Genomic DNA, 27256 nt, shown 5'->3' on the forward strand with positions numbered 1-27256 from the left:
AGCTCCTAACAGGATTTAAATAATCCACCCAACATTTGCACTGACAAAGAAGAATGCATTTAAAAATGTCTAAAATTTTTAAATGTTTTTAAAAAATTAAAAATGAATAAAACAAAGAACAATGGGAAAAAGTGGGGCTGGCTTATATATTTAAAAGGCTGCATATATCATTGGAGATTCCTAAAATAAAATTATTAAACCTTTTTTACTCAGTGTGTTCCTCCCACCAAGCATGTAGATAATAGAATGAAAGCATGGATGTTCTTATTTAAGAATCCACAGTATAGAATTTCCATTATTTACCCTGAAAGAAAAGCAAAGATTTAAATATGAAAACTTTTAGAACATGAGGGATAACGCAACTGTAAAACATGAGGAGAGTAATTTTTGGTCCAATGTGGAGACAAAAAGAAGTATACACACATAATTTCCACCAGCAATGTAAAGAATGATGTGTATAAAAATTCTATACAACACACAAATACTTTGTTTCCTGTGACATACAAGATTGTAGCTTCATGTTTGACTGTGACACTTGGGAATAATTCTTTTAATTATAGATGTATAGTCAGTAAAGTGAATGCACTTGACAAATTGATAGGTTTAAGCAAAAACAAAATATTAAAGGGATGGAAAAGTAAGAAAGAATCTTTCTTAGGTTTGCTGTTTATGTTAGCCATGGTAATTAACTGCTCTCTATGGAAGAAAAAATGATTTTCCAGCATTAGCCACTTTTCAAAGCTGAATTATTATTTTTAAAAACTTCAGTTTATTCACAAATAAAAAAATCCTATAAACAAGAAACAAATTTCTTCTCTAAAAGAGCTATATAATTAACCCAATTACTTCGAAGTAAATAATTCCATTAATTTTGAAATTTAGGAGGATATTGGTTATTCTCTGAATGAACATACTAGAAATAATGCACATTTGATAAATGTAAAAAATCCTGTACCACTGGTTTTCACAAATTTATACCCAGTTTTCACTTTTCCTGGTCATTTTTGCATTGTAAAGAAAAGATTTGTGATTTTCTATCCATAAATTTCAAACATTTATTATTTACAAATAGAAACATGTTCACAATCAAGATACAGTCAGTCAAAAAATAGAGGTATTATCTTTGGGAACATGAAAACAAATAGAAAAAAAGAATGTATAAAATAGTTATTATCTCCTGCTGCATATATTATTTGGTTTCCTGGCTTTACTTTTGACTTATGGAGTAGGAGAAAAAGTAATTACATTAAAGTGTTAATTATACATATAAATATGCACATTTCTTAGGCTCTAGAGGATCTTGAACATGTGATTCATAATATGGGGTTGGATATTGAAACTTTCTAAGCTTTAGCCTTCTCCCTTCTACAATGCGGGTAACAATAATACTTATCTCACTGAAATGTGAAGATTAAGTCAGGTTACTAATAAAAAGCAGCTAGAGATAAAGAGTATTAGCTACTACAGTTATAATTTTAACATTTATTTTAGCATCTCATTCTAGGTTTAGAGAAATTAAGCATTTGGCTTCATTTATTTTCTTTTTCTTCTCAAAGCACAGCAGAATATATCTGAATATCATGAAAAAAAATCCATTAATACAATTATACCAATATGCATAAAGTGCTGTTTATTGAATCAATTCATTTTAAATTTTAATAAGTATTAGAAACAGTGTTAGACATAGTATGACATTTAAAGATGATAAAATACAACATGGGTTCACAAACACATCAGTATTTAATAGTGACTAAGATAAAAACCACTTAGGACAAATGATTAATAATGAATGTTAATTTCTTCTCTTTTGCAGTACAAAAATTGGAAGTTCTCATCATTTGCAGTCATGGAAACGTTTTTGTTTCATAATATTTTTTTCTTGATATGAGTAAGAGATTTACTGACTTTGCAACTGAGCTACTGGGTGTCATGGAAAGAGGAATTGTGGAGAATGGCAAAGATGATTATCCAATTTCCTGAAATATTTGTGGCAGGAATTTACATGTGCATACATCCTTGTCCCCCTACATAGGAGATAATTAACAAGAAGGTAACAGATGTTTCCTGAGCACCTAACCATGTGCTAAGCTGTTTCCACTTAGGTGATGATCATTAAGTTGTTAAGTAATTCCGTAAAGAGGGATTACTTCACAGACAAAAGAAAAAAAAAAAAAAGAATTCAGAGTTGTTAAAATGAAGAAGGTCACAGAGTGTCTAAGAAGTTGAGTGAAATTTTAAATTCATTTATGTTTTATTCCACATTCCATGGTCTATTCATAACATGAACCTATTTAATTTCTCCATTTTCATTCTCCAACTTAAGCACTATTAGCAGAGTAGACCTACTTTTCTTCACTTCTTTTTATGCTTAGGATATTGACAGCTCAGAGTTGTACACTTTTACTTTTTAAAAAAAATCTACTCCTTTAGCTTATTTTTCTCTTACATAATTATATGAAAATGTAAAGTAGTAATAATCAGAGTTCTTCATTTATATTATTTTTCATTATAACTTTTTTCCAAAATTCATTCTTTCCATAACATATCCACTGTTTTCACGTTTTATTTTCTAATATCCTACTTTTTCTTCTTCCCACCATGTTTTATAATATTAAATTATTCTGAAACAATATATTATTTGTATGGCCTGACTAATATTATGATACATTAATAATTATTAGGTTTCTTCCTCTTTGTATTGAAGCAGATAGTCAAATCTATGTTGATTGATTCAAATAAACATGAGTCTTGGTCACAAACATTAAGGGAGAAATTTTTTCCAGTCTAAAAAATAATTTCCCTAGACTGGAGGAAGGGGAGAAGAAAAAATGAAGAAAGTGTAATCTGAAGGTTACCAAAGAGAATGGATCTATTCCATCTTCCCATGAGAAAGAAATGGCATACACACACACACACACACACACACACACACACACACACACACACTGCTTTGACAGTAGGCTTCAATAATGTTATCAAAAATCATCATCCTTTCTCCACTCCCTCTTCTTCACTACTGCCATTACTCAGAGCATAGCTTGTGATCCTCTGGGCTCTCCTCTGATATCGGTTTTGGGAGGAGGGATTTGGTGTTTTGCAAAATACATTCCCCAGCTTTTTTCAAGTGTTGCTTTTCATTTTTCCTTCCCCTCCAATTCCTTCTTTTTAACACCACTTCCATGTTCACATGCCAACTATTTCTTTACTACTTCTTTTTGGCAAAAAGTCTCCAACTTTCTTAACGTAGTGTTTTGGATTTAAATTTATGTATTTTCCAGCAACCTGGGAAATCAGCATTGCATACTCATTGTAGGTACAGAGTTAAGAGCCCAATCTGATACACAGAAGCACAGTGAGCACTAAATCCAAGGGTTTTTCATGATGACCAGTATTATTAATTTATGAATAGACTAGCAAGCTGTGTGGACCAAAGGCCTAAGTCCTGGTGCTACATGAGACTCTCAAACTGTGAATCAACTTTGGAGTTGGGAAAAGCCAGAAGCAAAACTGGCTTTATTGACAACCAAGGTGAATGGAGACTCAAAATCAGAAAATCAAATACAGTGAAGAAAGTAAAAAAAGTATATTCGTTGCACACCGGAGTTTGTATTATAGCTTCTATTCTTGGAGAATAGGGTTTGGAAGTGAGTAAGCTTTTATACAAAAAAAATGTGTGTTTAGAAAAAAATATATACTTATATATATAGAAATATAAATATGCTTAGAAATATATATGTTTAGAAATATGTGTTTGTGCTTATACATGAATGTGTGTTTAGAAAAGGAAGAATATCAGAAGTGCTGTCAGGAAGAGGAAAATAGAAAGTAAATAGAAAAGCAGATAAGAGCACAAGGGGAAGTGTGGTGAAGGATGCGTAAGGCTGAGGAATTGTACCTACTTTAGTTAGTATTTCAAATTACTCTTTCTAAGCAGATTCAGACTGTGATCTTACTCTCCTTAATCCTGGATTTTCTATAGAATTTGTCCTCTCACAGTTAGGTGGCTTTCATTTTCCACAAATACTGTCAAGCTGTCAGTTTCTCAGTCATTGCCACCTAACACACACTTAAGACTTAATTTAACTCCTGTGTGGAACAGCATCACACAGACTGCTTTATCAATCAGGGCACGGTTGCTGTTGTAGTATGCTTATACTTTTACCATAGAGCCTATTGAAACCACATCCTTTATTTTTCTATGTATAAATATTTGTGTAATGTTATATTATCTACTAATCGTAAAGCCACATAACTTGTAATTTTAAAATAAAGGTACTTGAGTGTTTTCAAAATTGATCAACTTACTGAGTGTAATGGTTAATTGTGTATGTAAACTTAGCTGGGCTATGGTACCTGGATATTTGGTCAAACATAATATTGGATGTTTCTATGAAGTTACTTTCTTGTAGATGAGATTAATATTTAAGTCAGTACACTTTAAGAAAGCATATTACCCTCCATAATATGGTCAGCCTCATTCAATGGGTTAAAGTCCTTAATAAAACAAAGACTGATCTCCTTCCCCATCACCCCACACCTCTGCCCAGCCCAACCAAGAAGAAATTCTACAAGTAGACTACCTTTGGATTCAAATTGCAACTCTTACCCTGGTCTCCAGCCTGCCAGCCTATCCTGAAGATATTGGACTGAACAAGCCTCCACAATCACATAAGACAATTCCTTGAAATAAATCTTTCTTTCTCTCATTTGATAGCTAGAATAGATGATGATGATGATGATGATGATGATGATGAGAGAGAATAGATCCAGATTGATCTCCTTCTCTCATACTCTTTTTCATCTATCTGAGAGATAAAGATATTCGTTTCTGTTTCTCTAAAGAAACCTGACTCATAGACTGAGCACTAAAATTAGGACTTCAACTACATAAGCAAAAATAGATGCTTCTTTTGAAAGAAGCTTTTTACTTCCTTGTAATATTTCAAATGGTGTCGGAATACATTCTGGAAACCCTACTTTTTCTTGTTTTTAAAGAGAGAAAGCAAGACAGGTTTGAGAGCATCCTTTATTCTAATTGTTTCTATTTTCTTACATCCTCAAGAACAAAGCATACATTCCTTTGGAGCAAACCGCTCACATAGGAATTACACTTTTAGTTTATTGAACTTGCAGTTAATTGCAAGTAAAAAGAAGTTAATGTACTCATAAAAAGTTTGTCTTTTGAACAAAGTTGAATATTGTAACAAGATACTGTGTTACGTTTGTCATTATTGCTTTTTATGTCAAAATGAGATCCATAGAATCTTGAAACATCTGGCTTTCTAAACCTGGAAGCTGAATATTTGGGGGAAAAATAGAGACTGAAACTTTGGTTCAGAGTTTTGCTCTGTTAAATTCCCTGAGTACCTCTTTTATTTATGTCAGTGTGAGTCAAAGAACATTCTCAGGAATGGAAGTACCTGAGAAGCTGTGAAAAATGAGTTAATTGTGGCCTTTTGTATTGTAATGTGTTTTGTTTTCATTTGGCATATAAAATAATGTCACAATGCACTGGGTTGAGATACCTACTTCTCCAGGAACAATGGGGTAGTCCAACTGTAGATCATAGATCAAAAGTTAGGCATGAAGGCATTCTGAACAGATCTAACAAAATGTGGCTGTCATTAGTTTTCATACTGGTCTTTAATAGCAAGTTTTAAGTTCATTAGTGTATATTTCTCTTTTTAATCCCTACAATTGTCTAGAAAGTCTTATTCATTGTTTCAGCCTGGCCTCAAACAGTGGGGCTCTGTAATCTTGTTAAGGCCATTGGGAAACTAGTTCCAGTGATTCAAAAGACATTACTTTGCCAGAAAATCTGATATTAGCAATGGCTTCTGGACTGAACAGACATGAATACTTTGAGCCTGACAAAAGAGGATCAACACATAAGTCTGAAATGGGAGCAATGCCTTTGAAGTATGTATGGGTAAGTGGGGAAAGGTAGCGTTTTGAACTGACTTGGCTGGAGAGCTCTCCAGGCATTAAGTGTGTATATAGGAAGTACCTCGGTGACTAACCTAAAATCAAGCATGGGACACCCATTAAAGGGCAGGGAGTTTCAAATATGGAGTATGAGTGTTGAGGGTGTAAGTCTTCCATCTTGCCTTTCTATGATGCTATCCTTATGGTGGGGTGGGTGCCAAAGAAGTTCTGATAACATTAATGTAGACCCATGAAATTAAAGAAGCAATTTGGGTTCAACCAGCAATGGGACTTGACTTAAGAATATCTGAAATATCACATTTCAACATTAGGTGCGCTTTTATGTGTAGCCTAAATTTAAAATTATGCAAAAGTTAATTAGCCTATTAAAAAAAAAGAATATTATGTTAGCGAGGAGATTCCCCTAGACAGCATTACTGTATCATTATCAGTGTGGAGGTTCAGTAGATGGACCACAGAGATCTTCATTCTTAAAAGAGATATAGTAACAGTTCCACTCTGGGGAGTGCAATGAGTTGAGTCAGGATATAAGATTTCAACTTTTTATATAATACCACTATGTATTTTAAATTTGTTTAACCTTTGTGTACATGAAAAGATAATTAGAAAGTTAAGTCAAAACTTTAAGTTAAAATGAATCCATCAAATCTCCTTGAAAAGTAACTATGATATGTAAAGCAGCAAATGCATTAGAGATGGCATTTTAAAAGAATTGCTTTGTGAAACCGAAATCCCTTTGAATTGTGAACAGTAACACCCAATCTACAAACTCACGTTTAGCAGTTTGGATTTCCTTAGGCATATGAAGACTTAATGATTTAAGTAGATAATCCTTAGAGCATAGTTCCACCTATAAAAGATAATCAACCTACAGAAGATTTCCTTAGTTATATGCAGACTTAATGATTTAACTAGTCATTAGTACTACCTATTGAAGATAATTAATTAGTTGAATGAAAATAGTCAGATGTGGTTTTAAGTTAATTACAGTTAATTTAATCCCCACTACATGGAAATAGTATATCCCAGCATGATTTCCAGCCTCTTTCCCTTAAAAAGTAGTTTTAATTTGCTTTATGTGGAATATTTACTTTGACCTACAGCTAACTTAAAACTTGAAAACACATTTCAATTCTATAAAAAAGTAGCATTCAACACTTAAAGTTTTATTTAAAATTAAATAGTCTGTAAAAGTGTTTATATTATTTATTTTCACCTATTTTTTTAGAAACAATTTGCTAACACTAAAATACCCTCCAGTATTCACATCTATATGAATTTTTATATAACATTTTCACTGGTTTTGATAACAAGAATATTAATTGAAATGTTTTATTATGTGACATTAAAAAAGTTCACTAATAGCTTAGTGCCATATACCTTTGAGAATACATTTTATCTGACTTTATTATTGCTGGTCTGAAAGCTCAAGTGGAAGCTTAAGTAGTTTTCTGTGAGCTTTGGGCTCAAAAAAGAATGGCATTGGAAGCCCTTTTAAGTTTAAGCTAGTTCTTCTTTCTATCTTCTTAGCTTCATCTCTATCATATCTACTTGATGAGTTTTACCAATATATATTAAAATACAGTGGAGCAACAAAGGTCCATTCTTCTCATATGCTTTAATATACACTCCTTCAATATATAATTTATGGACATAAATATTTGTCTAATTAAATTTGTTACTTTTATTTAAACTAGAGATGTTTATGCATGGCTTTTTTTTTTATCCTCAATGATCCTTAATCACAAGGCTCACTGGCTACATTAGTTCCTCTATAATTCATACCAGCAGTATTCTGAACATAGCAGTGAATTGGTCTGTTTGAGAATACAACTATAAGGTAAATCAGAATTTAGCAACACTGACACCAATTTCTGTGCTTTAATCTGCCAGCATTCTAGACACAAAGAAAACTTCTAGAATGAGATATCTAACTGTGTTCTCTGGGGATGAGGAAACAAATCCAATGGTGCTTGGACAAATAACATTCTATAGTAATACCGTGGAATTTGAGACAGCCTGTCTTCTTACACACACTACGGCCCTAACATTGCTAATATTTCAGGAACTTTCCTCTGTTTACCAATCCCCCAGAGCCAGACATATATCCCCCAATGGAAAATAAATATCTCTTTTTGGTTTGTAGGCAGAATGCGTCAGGGGGTGGACACCTGCTAGTTTAACATTCTTTATATAGGCCAGACTGTAAGCAGAGGGATGTTCACTTGCCTCAAGGTATTTTTGATTCTCAAGTGCCACCTGCTATACAAACTGCAGCCAAATGTTATTTAGGAGAAGTGGTGAAAGTATGGCAAAGAAATTCTGTGATTACAGAGGACTATCTAAACACTGCAGCTACTCACTCCAGGAAGTCATCTGCATCACGTTGCTGGGAATGAAATGGAAGGAAGCCATTGAGCACTGCTAGAATTCTCTTTGGGCAAGAACCCACTGTGTTCCTTCTACTTCTCAAAGCCAGATATAATTTTTGAATATATGAGATTATTCTTATGTGTGCCTCAAGATTTGTGTTCCACTATAACACTTAACTGTGTGGCTAGTGCATAATATGTAAACTTGATTAAAGAGAAACAGCACAGTATTTGAAATACCCCTTATTTGTTAAGGTATAAAACACTGGTCTTGGAGTCACATTACTTGTGGCCAAACCCCAACTCTGGCACCTACAAGCTGTAGCAGATCTGGAAGACTGGTTTCCTCAGTCTTTCTTCCAATTTCCTTTTGTACTATTTTGTACTGTGCAGATGTGAAGGGTTTTTTAAATTCCATATTTCTTATATCAAAGACTCCAGCAGTGACTTAGAAACTGAGTTAAATGGGAAGAGAGATGGTGAGCCATACTTTATTCATGTGGGTTTTGAGGATCAAGCAGCTGTTTTGTGGCTCAGGTGGCAATAATTCTGGCAATAGTTAAGGTGGTGTGATCCTGGAAGACAGTAAAGCTGTATTCTGTTTTCTGACTTTCTGACTGGGGTACACTGGTAGTTCTGCAATACTGCTCTAGGAGTCATTATTGGAGGGTCTTCCTAGAATCTGATTCTCTGGCCCTTCCAGTACTTTTAAGTACCCAGTTTCCTAAATTAAATCCATTTCTGCTTAAAATAGTTATAGTGGTTTCTATTGCTATACTGAACCCTGACTGAAATGTATTTATGTTTATTTAAATAATAACTTCTATATATGAACAATTTTCTATTGTTTATTTTCTATGTTCTATTTTGGGCACTATTTTCAACCACATTTTAAATAAATGTAGTTGTGACAAAGAAATATTTTATTTCTTAAGGAAATTTCTGAAAATTCTACTTACAATATACAAAAAGAATCTTGAATTTTTCTGGATGTTGGTGAAAAGTTTTAATGCAGATATTATATACTAGATATGATTTCTTATTATATTGAATCTATTTAGATATCCAACCACTTCCAAGGTAAAAATATAACTGTTACGTTACTTATTCTAACCATCCTCTTCATCATGTTTCATATCTAAAGTCAGACTTTAGATATGACTTTCAGTAACGTTTCTTACATTACTACTATGTCAGACATTAGGTTAGATGTTTGAAGTTTGACAATGTTTAATCCTCAGGTGGAAAGTAAGCATTAATATATAAATTCTTATGCTAATAGCTGATGCAGGAGAAGTTAAGGGCTTTCCTGATGTCACTCGGTGGGCTGAATAGCAACTTGAGGAATTCATGATCTTTTTCCTTTTGTTTCTGATTGAGCAGTATATGGTCTGTATGAGATTAAACTGGAAATTAACATGCTATTATATTTAGCATCCATTTATTTTATAAGACTAGATACTTTAATATGAAAAAAGAGGGGGAGGTATAAGAATAAAAAAGCATCCTGATATAGAAGAAAGCCACATTACTTCTATGATACACGATACTGCCTAGGTTATCATATTGGCAGAAAGATGACAAAAGGTAGTATTTAGATTGTCGTCGATATGAGTCTATCTCAGTAGTTGTCAAATGGGGATGATTTAACCACCACTCTACCCACAAGGGGCACTTGAAGATGTTTAAAGATATTTTTAGTTGCCACAGCTGGCAGGGTGTTACTCTTGACATGTAATGGATATTGTTAAATGTCCCACAGAGACCAAAACAGCCTCCCAAAACAAATAATTATTCAGCCCAAAATGTCAATAGTGTTGAGGTTGAGAAGTCCTAGAATATCTTCAAAGAAGACTTTTCATGTGAATTTGCAGACAATTGACACCTGGTTATACTCACATCTTCTGACCTGTCTGGTTATGCTGGAGGAAACAAGCTTCCTTTAACTGGGTCTTACAGTGAGTTTAAAATAAATCACATATAAATGATTAATGAAGAAGAATGACTCAAATGAATATGAAATCTTGAGCCACGAACTGGCAAGGTCAGAACATTTTGGGTTTTACATAAGTTTAATCAAATAAGCCTTTATGTTATCTCATAGGTAACCTACTTTCAGAGGAGTATTGATAACAAACACTCAGAGTCTAGGTCAGTGAACCTTTGGGAAACATAAGAATTTGAAAATTTTTTCATAAATATGCCTAAAAAGCATATTAGATATGGAGTTTAATATGTTTTCCTTACATCCAAAAACTATTTGACTGCATTGCAAAAAGGAAAGGGTCAATCTACAAAACATATTTGATAATAGAAAGAATGATTTGCTACTGAAGTAGAATCTTTTTAAAATTTATGAATTATTGAAGAGTATAGCTAAAAAAGATAGAAAACTGGAATGGTACCATGTATTCTGTAAATAAACTCAGCAATTAAGGATGAAATTAGCCACCTAATACAAATATCCATCCTATTAATGTTTTATATATCTGCATAATTTAACACTTCTTAATATGCTCATTTAAGTAACACTATTTTTAAAGGATGAAATTGAGATCTATTATAAATTCTTGCATTTTTCCTTATGCTTTGCAATTTTCAGGGAACAATATATCATTCTGAAGCTGTATTATTTAAAATAATTTGCTTTCAGAAACAATGTTGTCATATAAAATTTTGTTTTAAAAAAATGATCAGTAACGAAAGTGCCAACACTTAATGAGACACAATTCACTGTGGAAAGTTACAACAAATGTTTGCACTTTTTTATAGATCAACTCTATTTAACCATTGAATTTTGGGGTGTACAGAGGTGATTTTTCTTTCACACTACAGTCATTTTCTTACAGTTTTTTCTCATAATTTTTGTATAAACTACCTTACCCCAAATTTTACTATTTTATTGCCATATCTTTTACATGCCATTGGCAAACAACCCTTAACTGTTGTATACACACCCCAAAGGCAAAGTCAATCTTTGTGTCACCTATTAAATATCTAAACCTTCACTGTTACTTTTTTAAATTGTTGAACATTTAAAAAATTAATTGCATAGAATTCTGAGTCCATATTTTCAAAAAGACCATACTATAAGTATGTAAGTTTGCCATGAGATATTCAAATTTCTACTTTAAATAGGGAATACAGCTATAACAAATGTATCATACCTAAGGATAGGTTTTCTTTTTCTATCTATGAGAAGACAGAAATAAAGCTGTAACTAAGTTTTCCCTAAAGTCATTAGTCAACTTCTTTTAAGAAGTAAATGTCTGAGGATTGTGATATAGGCAAGAGTGTAAAAGCACAGAAAGAAAAATATGTCAGCAGGCAAAGTAGGATAGTCTTTATTTTACTCTCTCTCCTTTTTACACAAAAATGATTAATTACTAGAAATTTCTTCAGAATTCATCAGGATAGATGAATAAAAATTTGATGACTCCATGAACTGATCTGTGACTGTGAAAAAATTACCACTTTAGCACCTTTTGTGGGGCAATGTAGATAATTTTAAGGTTCATACGCAAATACTTTATAATACTTTATGTAAATACTGCTTACTCAGATACCAAACTAAGTACTGACTATTTCCCTAAAAAGAGATTTACCCTAAAATATGCATAATTACAACTTTAGGAAGAATTTGTAATTATCACTGATATTACCGCAAGTATATATTTTCTATGCTTGTTCAAATAAAAAACACCATAACTCCCATATTCAGTAAGTTCCTAACTGGATTTTGCTACAGATAAATCAGAACATGTTGTCTTCATCTATTTCCAGAAAACATTAAACCACAGCTCTCAACAAGCTGTTCTCATTTATAATACAATGCATTTGTTGTGTTGGCAAATGGGAAATCCCAGAGTGAGTGAATAAACAGGAAGCTTCATTGAGTGTTAACAATCCCTCAGGACCCTATTTGTAAAGAAATAGCATTTGCAATAACATGTACAAATGTGCAATTTCACTTTTGGCATTAAAAAACTTGTGAATTTTATTACCATTCCATTTAGTAACTTTATGTTTTTTTACATACATAAACATACACAAACTTGTGATCCTGGGTATATTTTTGAGAATTATATAGAAAATGTATATATGTATATATATGCATCGATTTGAATATATTATGTAGGTGTGCATATTAATCATATATATTATATGTATTTTATTACATAAATATTCAACAGCAGTTCTTAGGCAATGCACAATGAGCTTTTTATAGAATATATCAGCATGTCATAAAATGGAGTAAAACTATACAGGTTGGAATGGTTCACTGCCATGATACAATTTTTAAAGAATACTAACATTTTCAAATACTATTAAAATATAAACAATAGCAAATATTTATCACTTTGGAGTGAAGTTCTCTGTAATTCCACAACCACCCTAACAGAAAACATGAGGTCCAGCAGCAGTGTTAGACCATGATTAAACTGGAACACATTATTTTCAAAGTACAATATAAAACAACTGTATATTCCATAATGGCACCAGGTAGCTTTTAGATATAATTTGAATAAGTCTAAATAATTTGAGATATTGAGAACATGTAACACTCCTGGAATACTCTTTTAAAATATTTGTTCATTGTTGCGCATGTTATTAAATCTGTTTCATGCCAGCAATTTTGTTTTGGGAGCACTAGTCAATCTCCATGTGAAGTTTCTTAAGTTGATATGAATTTCTTTACTTAGAATCATAGACACTCAGATCTTTTATTTTAATTCTTTCTGTCTCTGTTCATTTTCATGCATCTTTGGCTACAATGAAATAATGTTTTAAAAACTAAATGTGAACATTATAAATGAAAAGTTACTTATAAATAAAATCATTTCCATACTAGTTTAAATTTATAATAGATAAACCTGGGGTCGTATTAGTATAACTCATGTAGGTATATATTACACGTAGAAAGAAAAATATCCCTCTAGGAGCACATGAGCATGCTGAGAAACACCTTTTGCTTAAAACCGCATAATTAAAATTGCTTTAAAAATATTTCAGGATCATAATGACGAGAAATTGCAACTACAGGTGGTCACTCATATGGAGATAAAGGCAAATGTTTTGGGCATGGATGAGGAATTCAGTAATAGATAATATGTTTTCAAAAAATGAATAAACATAAAATTTTTAAAATATAACAGCTTCTCACAGGTTTTAGACAATAGAAAAGCTCTGTGGTAGGACATGGCATAGGTAAAGAAGCCTTACCCCATTTTTGTTCTTAACTTAAAAAATTAGTCATAAATATGAATAAATCATTAACAAAAAGGATGAGGTAAACTATTCTTTTATATAATTGATTTAAAAGATGGAATTCAATAACTTCTTTATTACAGAGTCTATATTCAAGCTTCTGAGCATTGAACACCAATACAAGCAAAAGGGAGAACTGATTTATTTGGTATTAGCTGCAAATGTAAAATCACAGAAGTGAAGTACAACCATTGACCTGTGGGATGATTCTGTTTCAGTTAGCACTGGTGCTGCTTCAGCCACCTTAAGAAATAGTGTTCTTTTAGAGTTATGTATAAATCACCTTTTTGAAACTAGAATTTATCAATCATAGAGTTTATATAATCTGAGATGTAATGTTTGAATCATTGGAAAAGGAATGAAAACATATTTCCTCCTTCAACCTCAGAGGCTGCTGGCTTGCTTGCTCATCTCTTGCCTTGAGTTTTGTTGATGATTAGCACTAAGAAAGGAAGAAAATAATAGTATTTCCAAGGCATCCCCAAGGAGGTTTTCAGCTCCCCTATAATCTCCATGAACCTCTTCAGTCCTAAGTAAACATGTATTTAAGTAAATACAGTGTGCCTTCTATACTAACTTCAGAGTCAAGCTAAATTCCCTAGGTAGACTTCTACTACTACGGCCCTGCCTACCCACAAAGATTTTGGAAAAGTCCCTGGAGTTAAACAGAACTGAAAAAAGATCAGCCCAGAGCAAAACGTAAGACATTAAGACTAGGGTGGAAACACTTAAGCAATATGTCAAATAAGGAAAGATTCCTGGGATCCAATAATTTTAGGGACATGTGACTGGAAAGTAAAGACCAAATAGCTCACTAATTTGGGATTAGTTGTACTAAAATTAGTCTGGGATGCCTGAATAAAGATAAAAGATTACCAGAAACCCAATTCTACCATCCATACTATGTCAGGTTAATAACTCAGGTTAATAACTGTCTTATATATGCTAGTGGTAGAAATTACAGGTGTTGGCTGTTTGACATTGGATCCTTTTCATTTTTAAAGTTTGGATTCTATAGAAGAATTGCTAATAAAAGAATGAGGTTGACTGTCAAGTTAATTTCAGGCCAATCTTTTCATTAATAAAAATATTAATAAAATAATTTAATTTGGAATTATAAAGTCACCTATATGATTTTAAAAGGCTATAATTTCTCATTTGATAACATAAGTATTGAATTTTAAGGTGAGTAGTATTTTTTCCTTAACAAAAATATTTACCAATGATAAAAATTTTATGGCTTATATAAAAGTCAAAAGTTACTCTAACTTACTTATTTCTTAAATCTTTTATCACCATTGTATGTCACTCAAAAAGAACTTCACTAAAGAATAAGGTTGTAAAGAGTGACATTTAGGCTGGGTGCGGTGGCTCACGCCTGTAATCCCAGCACTTTGGGAGGCCGAGACGGGTGGATCACGAGGTCAAGAGATCGAGACCATCCTGGTCAACATGGTGAAACCCCGTCTCTACTAAAAATACAAAAAAATTAGCTGAGCATGGTGGCGCGTGCCTGTAATCCCAGCTACTTGGGAGGCTGAGGCAGGAGAATTGCCTGAACACAGCAGGCGGAGGTTGCGGTGAGCCAAGATCGCGCCATTGCACTCCAGCCTGGGTAACAAGAGTGAAACTCCGTCTCAAAAAAAAAAAAAAAAAAAAAAAAGAGTGACATCTAAAAACATCAAAGTTATACAAAACTTTATGAAAATGGCATTTCTAGAAGAAATCTTGTGATCACACCATTCAAATTTCATATCTGTCTAACAAAAATAAACAAATATTACTGTGCAAGAAACATAAAAAGCTTCATCCTTACTGGGAAATATTAAACCTATCAAATAAAAGGCTACATGGGCACATGTATTTCAGTTTTGAAATGAAAAACATTTTGATTCTAAAATTATTCACAGATTCTAAAATAGCAATAACAAAATAATGGAATTTTCATAACACTATCATTACTATAGTATGCCATGATATGTACAAAGTTATAAAATATAAAATGTAGCCACATTAAAAAAACAAATGTAGTCCATGAGCCACATATTGAATTGCATAACTTATTATTTGTAATTTGTAGTCGCATTATTGCAAATTTTCAGTCTTGAAATACAATAAAACTTGCATCATATTTATAAAGATAGTAAGGGAATATTATTACCATAAAGAGATATACACAGAGCACAGATAGCATATTAAATGACCAAATACAGCAGGTCACCTTACTGTATTCAAAATATGAAGAATTAAAGTAGGATAATAAGGACTATGCTAATTTTGGTTGTTTTTGTATTTCTCACACAAAATGAAAAAAAAAAAAGAATTTTGAATTAGACAGGTCCTTTTAAATTACTGAAGTAATTAATTCTTTTTCCCACCAGAACAAAGTAAGAAACAACAGGGTTAAGGGATTAAACAATGGTTAGTCATATGGCTAGCGACACAGGAGAGAACAGAAGTCAGGTGTCCAGACTCTCAATCCAGAATTTTTATTACATTCTGGTGTCCCTCAAATACAGGTTTCCCAACAAAATAAATAGTTCTGGTTTGCAAATAGCAACAACACTAAATACTTTTAAAAGTCTACCAAGACTGCTAGGTATAGTCTACCATGTGATGTGATTCCTTTATGAGTCATCAGAGAAAGGTATGTGTGTGTGTGTGTGTGTGCGTGCGTGTGCACGTGTGTGTGTAAGCAAGAGATAGAGGAGCAGAAAGAGAGAGGAAGAGAGTGCATTTTATGAAAAGGAGACAGTGTTGAAAATGGCAATTTTTCTATTACTATATCTAATTATTCTCTGACCTTTGCAAATTCCAAGAACATCTTGTTATGTTAAACTACAATTATAAGACAAAATTTACAAAAATATGAACAATTATACTAATTTTTTAAAAGGTTGTTAGTTTGCTATATTGAAGATGTAATGGAATCTTGATGGATATATATCATTTTATTTATTCCTGATTAAGTATTTACTAATAAAACAAAGTACTACTACAAAAAGTCCAAACTACGTTTGGCTTCAATTACTTCTAGGAGATAAATTTAACATTTTTTGGCAGAAAGTACACTCAGTAGAAGCAGTATAATCACAAACATAAAACCAGTAGAAGCAGTATCATCACAAACGTAAAACCAGATTTCAGGCCGGGCACGGTGGCTCAGCACTTTGGGAGGCTGAGGCAGGTGGATCACGAGGTCAAGAGATCGAGACCATCCTGGTCAACAAGGTGAAACCCCGTCTCTACTAAAAATCCAAAAATTAGCTGGGCATGGTGGTGCGCGCCTGTAGTTCCAGCTACTCGGGAGGCTGAGGCAGGAGAATTGATTGAACCCAGAAGGCGGAGGTTGTGGTGAGCCGAGATTGTGCCATTGCACTCCAATCTGGGTAACAACAGCGAAACTCCGCCCCCACCCCTCCCAAAATAAAACAGATTTCAAGTTCTACCTCCTTGAACACTAAGGCTTTGGGAAAGTTTTTCACTGTCCCTGAGCCATTTCCCCAATAAAATGTTGGTAGTGTCAAGAACTTTGAAGGATCAGCGATTTTTATCCTACTTGAAAGCTATCATGTCAGTCTGTCACACTTTCATAAAGACTCACAATAGACACAAGAATCTTGAGTCAAATAATTTATTATTCATTGCAGAAGCTTCATGTCCTCAAAAGTTCTCCCTCTATCCCAAGAACAAATAAGATGACGCCAAAAGACCCAGATGGATGCTGCCATAGGCTTGTCTCATAACTGAAGATCCCTAACTTAGAAAACCCCGATCTTACAAGAGGTACTTCTAAACATCTGCCCAATATTTGCTCCGAAAGGAGAATTTATTTTGATTATATTATGTGGTCTGCACACAAATCTGACTTTTTCCCTGGAAGGAAACATTATCTGTCTCTCCTCCAAGGCTGTTTGCTTTAAAACATTCTTGAAAATATAGGGCCAAAAGCTGCTGCAAGATATGTAGAAATGAAAACTGCCCACAACAGGTAATAGCACCATCTTGGTGCATATTAAGCAGTAACGTATAAACAATGGCACTTAAAAAAGTGAGAACTGTAATTTGTTATAGAATATTAGTTATCATCTTTATAAACTTATAAAAGCTTTCATATAATGACATGCTAAAAATTAAAAGCATCCAAAAGTGTTATAAAAGCCTCATTTATTAAGTAATTCTCAATAAAGCCTGATACATTAAACATATGTGTTTCATTTATAAAATAAATAGATCAACTAGCAGAAGTTGACTGTCTTCAGTGAATCTGCATCTTTGATAACAAGACTGTAGAAGACACATAGTTCATCATAATCAGATAAAAATGAACTCACAATATTTCTAATTCTAAAAGGGAAAGGCAGTATCTTTATATACAACTATTTGTTCACTATCTTTTGTCATCTTTTTTAAAGTCTGAAAGAGAAGACAGAAGTAAACATTCTTTCTAATTGGCTGTAGAGAATAAAAGAAGCAAACAAAAATAGATAATAAATGTTCATATGTTAGAATTATATTGTAGGAAGAAGGGAGATGACATGAGAATACACAGTCTATCAGAGAAATGAATACAACTAATTCTCTAAAATGAAAACAGTGATCTTACACACTCTTAGCAAACACTTAAAGAATTATTTAATCTGACCTTAAAATTATCTGGACAAGAATCATATTTCCTTTGATAACCACAGTAAGTAAAGCATAAAATATTTCCCATTTGCTTCAAGACACAGGTTTTTAAAAATTCAGGAGTGTAAAAATATAAAAAACTAAGATTATATTTTACAATATAACCACTTTAGATCATGATAATGCATTCCATTAAAGGTTTGCAATGGTGTTAAATCCCTTTGAAGATAGAGTATATTTGAAAAGAGCAGGTGTGGAACATTTGAGAGAGCAGGACAGAAAGTATTAAAGTGCAGCAATAAATCATGCAACTTGTACATCTGAAAAATGAATTGCTGTCCCCAGAGTGTGAAGTATAATAAATAGAAGTGCCATCTAACAGTAGTAATTTGAAATTCAAACACAATAATAGACAATATTCACAAGTTATATGAAATAAGATTTCCAGAGTTAAGAATAAATATGGTTGTTATATAGAAATGACTATTTAAGCTAAATATGAAATAGGTTTTGAAATTCTATGTATGTTTAAATAACGTTATTTTACAAAGAGTTATAAATGTTTTCTATTAATTGTATTAATATTACCCTAAATTCACTATTGTAATGGTTAATGTTATGTGTCAAGTTCACGGGGCCAAGGGGTGCCCACATATTTGGGTGCCCAATATTTGGGTGAACATTATTTCTGAGTATGCTTCTGATGGTGTTTCTCAATGAGACTAACATTTAAATTGGTACACTGGTTAAAGCAGATATCCCCCCTCAAAATGAATGGGTCTCATTCAATATGTTAATGGCCTGAATGGAACAAAAATGTAAAGGAAGGGAGAACTGGTTCAATCTGCTTGTCTACTGGAGCTGAGATATAGATCTCCTGTCTTCAGATCCAGAATTACACCACCAGTGCTCCAGGTTCTCTGGGTTTTGGACTTGAGATAGAATAGTTCACCCTGTTTTCAGGCCTTTGGACTAGGACTTGAACTATTCCACCGGCTTTCCAAGGTTTCCAGCTCACAGATGTCAGACTGTGGAACTTTACAGCCTCCTTAATAGTGTGAGACAGTTCCTTATAATAAATATATTTATATATATATATACACATAGACATTATTGGTTCTATTACTCTACAGAACCCTAAGTAATTCAAGCATATTCAGTCCTTTTAAATGTAATTGTTAAATTTCATGAATAAATATTTCCAAAGTCACATTTATGTTATTGATTAATCTACAATTTAGTTGCTTGACCAAAATATACTTATTTTTCTATATTTAATCATGCTAATGACAATATACACCCTAGAGCAAAATAAAATAAACTACAACTAGTTAATACAAAAGTTACGATATCCTTATATATATATATTTAATTTATATATATATATTTAATTTATATATATATATATATATATATATATATATATATATATATATATATATATATCTTGGTTAATTGCTTCTTATATACCAGAGTTATTTGGAGTGGAACCACAACTGGAGAGTAAGAACAAAATAAAAGCGTTTTTGGCCAAACAAGATAAAAACTAATCTTGAAGTTAGGGAGAAAAAAGTTTCCAAGAAGATAAGCAGATCAAAGTAATAAAATCTTGCAAGGAAGGCAAATAGGGAGACATTTAGAGGTCTAATTTATGTGAGTATTTGGAATTAATTCCAAAAGACAAGGTCTAAGTGAATAAATGAGAAGGAATGGAAATAGGTAGTTAATGACATTTCTATTCCATTTAAAGTTGCTCAGAATAAATAGCTTTGGGTCATCCTTCACTGCTTTTGTTCTCACACTCTACTCAATTTAAGAAAATATTGTTACATCTGCCTTCAAAATATATTCAAAATACAACCACTTTTCACTATCTGGACTGTTAATAACCAGTAGTAATTCACAATTGCCTTTGCCCAGATTAGAGTAACAGCCTCTACCCTTGCTTTGCAAGTTTCACCCCCCTAGATCCACTTCTTAACCCAGGTTCCAAAATATTACTGTTAATAAATAACTCAGATACTGTCACTCCTCTGCTGATTCTCTCAATGCTTCATATGTTCACTTTGAATCAAATTCCCCTTCTTACTATGGTGGACAGATTGCCCAATGTATGGACCTCCATTTACTTCCACTTTTTTCTTTGTCCTGCCTGAGAAAACACAGAATAGCTTAACCAATCTGTGATCTGGATAGCTGCATGTTGTTCACTGCAGAGTTGAACCCAACCCAGGGCCTTGAACATTATCAGGCACTGATAAAGTTATTTAGATATTTGGCCCAAAACACTGAAAAATCAAACAGGTTGCTAAACAAGTATAAATGAGCCCCTGCCCGGAGACAAAAATCATAAAACCTTTATATAACTTCCACGACCCAACCCTCCTCTTCCAGATATACCTGAGTACATTACTTTTCTTATATCTGTCATGAGGAAGCCGAACCCCTCTATATGTAAGTTTCCCTAATAAATGCTTTAAACTCATCAACCTTGCATTTAGTACTTATTTGGAATCCAAACTGTTCCATCTCTGGACAATTTGGGGCAGTCCCTTGCACAAACTCTTTTGCTACTACTTTTAGGGTGACTCCAGTCACGTGTTTAGACAATCAGAACACTCAATTCATCTCGTCAGTTCCCATTACCTCTGAGACTTCATCTTCTATTAATTTCATGCTTATTCTACTCATTCTGACCTTCTCGGTCATTGCTAAATATCTCTATGCTCCTGCCTCATATCCCCAATAGAATATAATCTCCATGAGGACATGAATATTTGTGCTATATCTATAGCACCTATAACAGTTCCTGTTAATGAGTACACGCTTTAAAAATATTTGTTGGATGGAAGGAGGAAGAGAAGAAGGAAAGATAAATGGAGGCAGGGATTAATGGATGAGGAATAGAATAAGGAAAAAGAAAGAAATGATAGGAAAACTGGTTAATAGGGAAACATTTGTCTATTGGGATCCAGTTGCTATAACACAAAATTTCTATTGCTCACCTTGTAAGGTCATATTTATATCCACTTAACTGGCAAATACTTCTATATTTTAAATTCTGTCTTCTAAGTCTCCTGATCAACTTGTTAAAATATTTTCCCTTTTTTTGTTCAAGCTTCTGGATAAGATTAACTTTGCATAATTTAACATTTAGAAACCACCCACTGCATGTACCTAACTCTTAATATATCTGATAATACACATTCAACAACTATGCATTATATGCTTATATACTAAGTTATGTCAAGTATCTAAGCATTATATACTTATATACTAAGTTATGTCATTATATAACTTATATACTAAGTTATGTCTGGTATTTTGATATTTTAGAAATAAGTCAAGAAAAAATGCTTTTCTGAATGATCTTATAATATTATAATAGGAGAGCAAAATACCCATACATACATCAAGGTAGAATACAACAAATAATGTACAAATTAAGATAAAGAAAAAATTAAATTCCAGCCTAGGTGATATTAGGAGTTTCCACATGAAGAGAAACAAGGGCATAACATTTTCATGAATATTCTATTCTCAAATAAAACACCTGAGGATTTAAGGACAACCTGAAAATTATCTAACTGTGAAACTAGCACAACATTTTTAGGAAGTCCCAGTGCGATGACAAGATAATTTTCAGTAGGCTAGTATTTTTTTAAAGATTGTTTAAATCAAGCATAAAAATACATCTAACAAATAGATTTTTCAAGATAACCTAATAATGTAAAATATAAATTAGGTGATAAACCTAGGAATGTATTACATATGCATTTACAGGTTATGTCTTCATTAATAAACCAATTTATACTATCCATATCCTTAAGAGTTATTTTACTCTCAGTATTGGCTGGGCATGGTGGCTCAGGCCTGTAATGCCAGCACTTTGGGAGGCTGTGGCTGATCACTTGAGGTCAGGAGTTCAAGACCAGCCTGGCCAACATAATGAAACAAACAAACAAAAACTACTCTATTTGTCCAACAGAATGAAAAATAAAAGGATAAATCCAAGCACAGAAACATAAATAATAATGCACTAAGGTACATTACAAACAAATTTCTCAAAACTAGTGATAAAGAAAAAAGTTAGATCTATGAATCTTTTTTTAAAAGCGAGAGAAAAACAGCACATTGCATACAGACAACTGTTTGTGTTATAAATGGCAGCAGATTTCTTGTCAAAACAGTGTAAGGCAGAAGACAGTGGAGCAAGATCTTTAAAGTACTGAAAGAAAAGTCAATCTAGAATTCAATAACCATTGAACATATATCTATAAATCAAAGACAAAATAAAGAGTTCTTCAGACAACGAACAGCTGAAAGAATTTACCACTGGCAGACTCACACTCCAAGATATGCTGAAATAAGCAGTACTTCAGGGATAAGGAATATTATAACAAACAGAAATATGGATTTACTTAAGGGAATAAGTAGAAGTAGAAAGGGTAACATGGTGGGGTAATAGATAAGATTTTTCTTATTTGTTTTTTTTAAAAGTAGTTGTTTGAAGAAAAATAAATGTGCATTGTAAATGTCATAACGTGTAAGAATAGTATAAAGACAAAAATAGCATAAAGGCCAGAGCAGAGATATAGAAGTATGCTATCACAAGGTTTTCATAGAATGCATCAAGAGGTATATCACTTTAAGCTAGACCATGATAGATTAAAGTTGTACATTATAAATCCTAAAAAAACCCAGCAAAATAACAAAATGACGAGCTATAACTAATAAGCTAGCAAAAGAAGTAAAATGTAACAATAAAAAAACTCTCCAAGAGTCAAAAAGAAGGCAGAAAAAGAGTAAAAGGGAAATAAAGAACAAATAGGACAAATAAAAACTACAAAGTAGGGTGATAAACCTAAATGTAATTATATCAAGAATCCCACTAAATATAAGTGTTCTAAATACCTTGATTCAGAGGCAGAGATTGTTAGATTTGATTTAACAAGCAAGGCCAAATCTGTGCTGCCAAGAAGAAATACACTTAAAATAGAAAGACGTAAATAAGTTAAAAGTAAAAGAATGAGAAAGCATACACTATGAATACTAATCAAAAGAAAGTTGGAATGATTGTATTAATACCAGAAAAAAAGGTTATTTCAGAGCAAAGAAAAATGAGATAAAGAAGATGATTTCAAAATTATAAAGTGGCAAATAAAGACTCCATAAAAATTCAACTTTAAACTGTTTCACTTAGTAACAAATGTTCAAAATACACGAAGCAAAAACTGCTAAAACTGCAAGCATAAAGAGGAAAATGCACAATTATAGTTGGAGATTTATATATCCATCTCTCAATTAGATACAATATCAGCAAGGATATGAAAAACTTGAACTCTACCAACCAATTTGATATAATTTCACATATATGGAATACCCTACCAAACAGCAGCAGAGCATACCTTCTTTCAAGTACACATGAATTATGTATCAAGATATGCCATATTCTGGGTCATAAAATTGTCTCAATAAATTAGAATAAATTCAAGTCATAGAAAATATGTTCTCCTTCCACAATAAAATTAAATCACCATTCAATTAAAGAAAGTATCTGAAAAATTCCTAAATATTGGAAACAGAATAGCACATATTTAGATACCTCATGAGTCACAACAAAATCAAAGGTGAATTAGAAATGCTTCAGATGGTGCTAGAGCAGTGTTTGGTGGAATTTTATAGCATTAATGCCCTAGATTATAAAAATTTAAAAAAGGGTCTGAAACAAATGCCTTCAACCTCCCACTTAAGAAACCAAAAAAAAAAAAAAGAAAAAAAAAAGATGAAACTCAAATTAAACAGAAGAAAGGGAATAATACAGATTAGCATAGAAGCACAAATGAAGTAGATAATTGAAAAAACAACAAACAAAAGTTAGTGATGCAAGAAAATTAACTCAACAGTTAAACTTCTAATCATATTGATCAGGAAAAAATAGTAAGTATTTTATCATTATCAAGAATGAATATAGTAATATTACTCAGATTCTATAGATTTTAAATGTATAACAAGGGAATATTAAGAACAGATTTATGCCAACAAATTTAACAAGTTTGATGAAATGAATAAATTTTTTGAAAGATACAAAATATCAGAGCACATTCATAGGCAGACAACCTGAATATCCCTATATCTAACAAAGCACAAACTGTAAAAAATTATTTATGTAAATTTCTAGAAAATAAAAACCAATCTACCAACAAAAAGCCAATCAGTGTTTGGCTGGGAACATGAATGTATAGCAGGGAGGATGAGAGGATGAAATTAAAGGATTAAATTAACAGGGAGCCTAAGGAAGCATTTGAGGATGGAGGATATGTTTACTATCTTGATCGTATGGTGACTTCATGGTTTTATCATATATCCTATATTGAAAGTAATCTCAACTGCGGTCTTTCTTCTGTTTTTTTTTTTTTTTTCCTCCCTCTTTTGACAACAGCCAAGTGTGAACTGGGAGAAGCAACAGCTACTCCACTTTCTTTTGTACTTGAGGTCCAGCCATTAGATAAGTTTACCACTCCATCTTTGCTTGCTTGTGCCTAGAATCACATTACAATTCTATATCTTAATCATAAAATATTAAATGGAGAGGTCATTTACAGAGAAGACCTCTAGTTCTCATGAAACTATCAACATAATACACATAGAGAAACTGGTTGAAGAGGCTGGAATTAATTTCTGAATCCCTATGTCACTCTATCAATTTCCCAGCCTTAATTTCTTTTCTGGGCCATTCTTTGAGCTCCAAATAACTTAAGATGACTTTGGTTTTTTTTTTTTTTTTAAAAGAGGATGTATTAGTTTATTTTTGTTGCTATAACAAAATAATCATATGGGTAACTTATAATGAAAATAAATTTACTGCCTCACAGTTCTGGAGGCTAGGAAGTCCAATATCAAGATGCTGGCATCTTATGAGAGCCTTCTGGCTGACAGCAAGAGGGGGCCAAACTCTCTTGATTGTATGAAATCAAGATACATTTTTTTATCTTGGCAGTGATCCTTTTTAAAATGGCAGTGATCCCACCCATGAAGATGAAGCCCAGATGGCCTAATCACCTCCTAAAAGTTCCACCTTTTAACACTGTCACAATGACAAATAAATTTCAACATGAGTTTTACAGTGGACAAACATTCAAACCATGCAAAGTAATATGAGCAATATAAAACTTTTTCTTTAGTTAGTTGCTTTTCAATCCAAAGAGAAAATTACCTTTCATGTAAACTAAAATATATTTTGTTAAATTTTAGTGAAGAAATAATACATTTTAGTAAAAAAGTATATGTATGTAATTAGACATCATTAGCTGGACTTGATATATTATTAATAATTATTAAATTTAAGGAAGAACTTTTTTACCCATTCACTCATTCAGGATTACTTTCCAAAGGGAATTTATATTTAGATATGAAAAGGGAGTTAAAGTTATTCATTTTTTTACAAAATATATATAGCATACATATATGTGTCAGATCATTTGCTGAGAGATTTAGATGTAAATATTGGAGATGTATACCGTCATTGTGTACGCCAACGTTATATGAACTCCACAAAATGCAGTGAGCCCTAAAATAGAAGAATGAACAAAGTGTTGGGGAGCATCTTAAATTAAGAATGGTATATGAGAAAAGGGAAAGGAAAGAGGCATTTTAAGAAGACAGACTCAGTGTGTAACATGGTGTACTTAAGGAGCCATGAGTTGTTTAACATTATTATAACATAGGCCATAAACACCAAAGATGCAAGGAGAAACACATGGGCTCATCCTGTGGAGATGTAAGAATACTTCACGAAAGAGGAAAAATATATGCATACGTCATTTCTAAGAAATTATGAAAATACAAATGCTATATTTTGTTCAGATTTTCTAGTCATGACATGGTATGAATTTATACCAGGGGACCAGAATAAAAAAGTATCAAAATCATACATTCAGTAAAGAGAATCAAGCATCCAACCTTCTAGTATATATTATCCTGAACTATATTTGGAAGTTGGTTACTATAATTTGAATGAGTTTTATCTTCTTAAAATACTATGTAATCAAATGGGAGCATCACTCAATTTATAGGTACCTTTTATTAAACTTTATTTTAGCAGATCAGTGACAATAATGTGGGTCAAAGGGTGACAATCTACTTAAAGCAATGTATTTCTTTATGATTTGATTGATGGAATTCTTTGTTTAAATGATGGTAACTACACCTCCATGATAAAATATATAGGACCTCAATAAACAGGCTTTTTATAAAGCTAGAAACATACAATTACATTGGGCTGAAGGACACAAAAACAGAAAGTCTTCAATGCACTGTGCCTTGTGGTTTATGACTGTGTAGTGTGGTAGGGGTTTAGCAAAAGTAAATCTCCATAACTGCTAGTCAAACAATGACAGTTAATAGAAGTTTTACCCAGTGTCATCAAGGTAATAATTAACAATTTATAGCAAAAAGGAAAAGCATGATAATAAAAAAGTCAGCAGCTAATAAAGAAAAAGAATGAAGTAGCTGCATGAGCACTGTACCCAGGCAATCATCATAAATAAACCAATAGAGTATCCCTTTAACAAAGCATCTCTGTATCAGAGAATCAGAATGCAGAAGCTGAAGGAGGCCTGTACTTCATCATTCATTCTACCTCACTAGACTCAACTCCATGACCTCCCGACCAAGGAGGTAATCGGTACTTGGATTTTATAATTTAATGCTTCATTAAGGAGGTTCTACTATGTCAGTGAGTATGTGTGTGTGTGTGTGTGTGTGTTTATTTCACACTAAGCAAAAGGCAATTCTGAATGATTATCTGAGATTCATGCAAATAAAGATACCTGGACATGAAAAATGTGACATTAATCTTTCACATAAGTAAACCAATTTTCAGCTATTGAGCATAATTTTAAGATACAATGAAATTTCATGCTACCAAAACATTTGTCACATATTTCTTCATAGAATATAAATTTTAGGAGAGGCGTGGTGGCTAAAGCCTGTAATCCCAGCACTTTGGGAAGCTGAGGCCAGCAGATCACAAGGTCAGG

At 32.6% G+C, this 27256-nt stretch overlaps 1 protein-coding gene across 6 annotated transcripts in view; it reads right to left on the reverse strand.

Annotated features, from left to right (window-relative positions):
* Window positions 1–27256, reverse strand: part of NEGR1 (neuronal growth regulator 1) — a 925952-nt gene that overhangs the window by 745919 nt on the left and 152777 nt on the right. The window lies entirely within an intron of this gene.

Source organism: Callithrix jacchus, chromosome 7 (assembly GCF_049354715.1).
Source record: "Callithrix jacchus isolate 240 chromosome 7, calJac240_pri, whole genome shotgun sequence".
Taxonomy (NCBI): domain Eukaryota; kingdom Metazoa; phylum Chordata; class Mammalia; order Primates; family Cebidae; genus Callithrix; species Callithrix jacchus.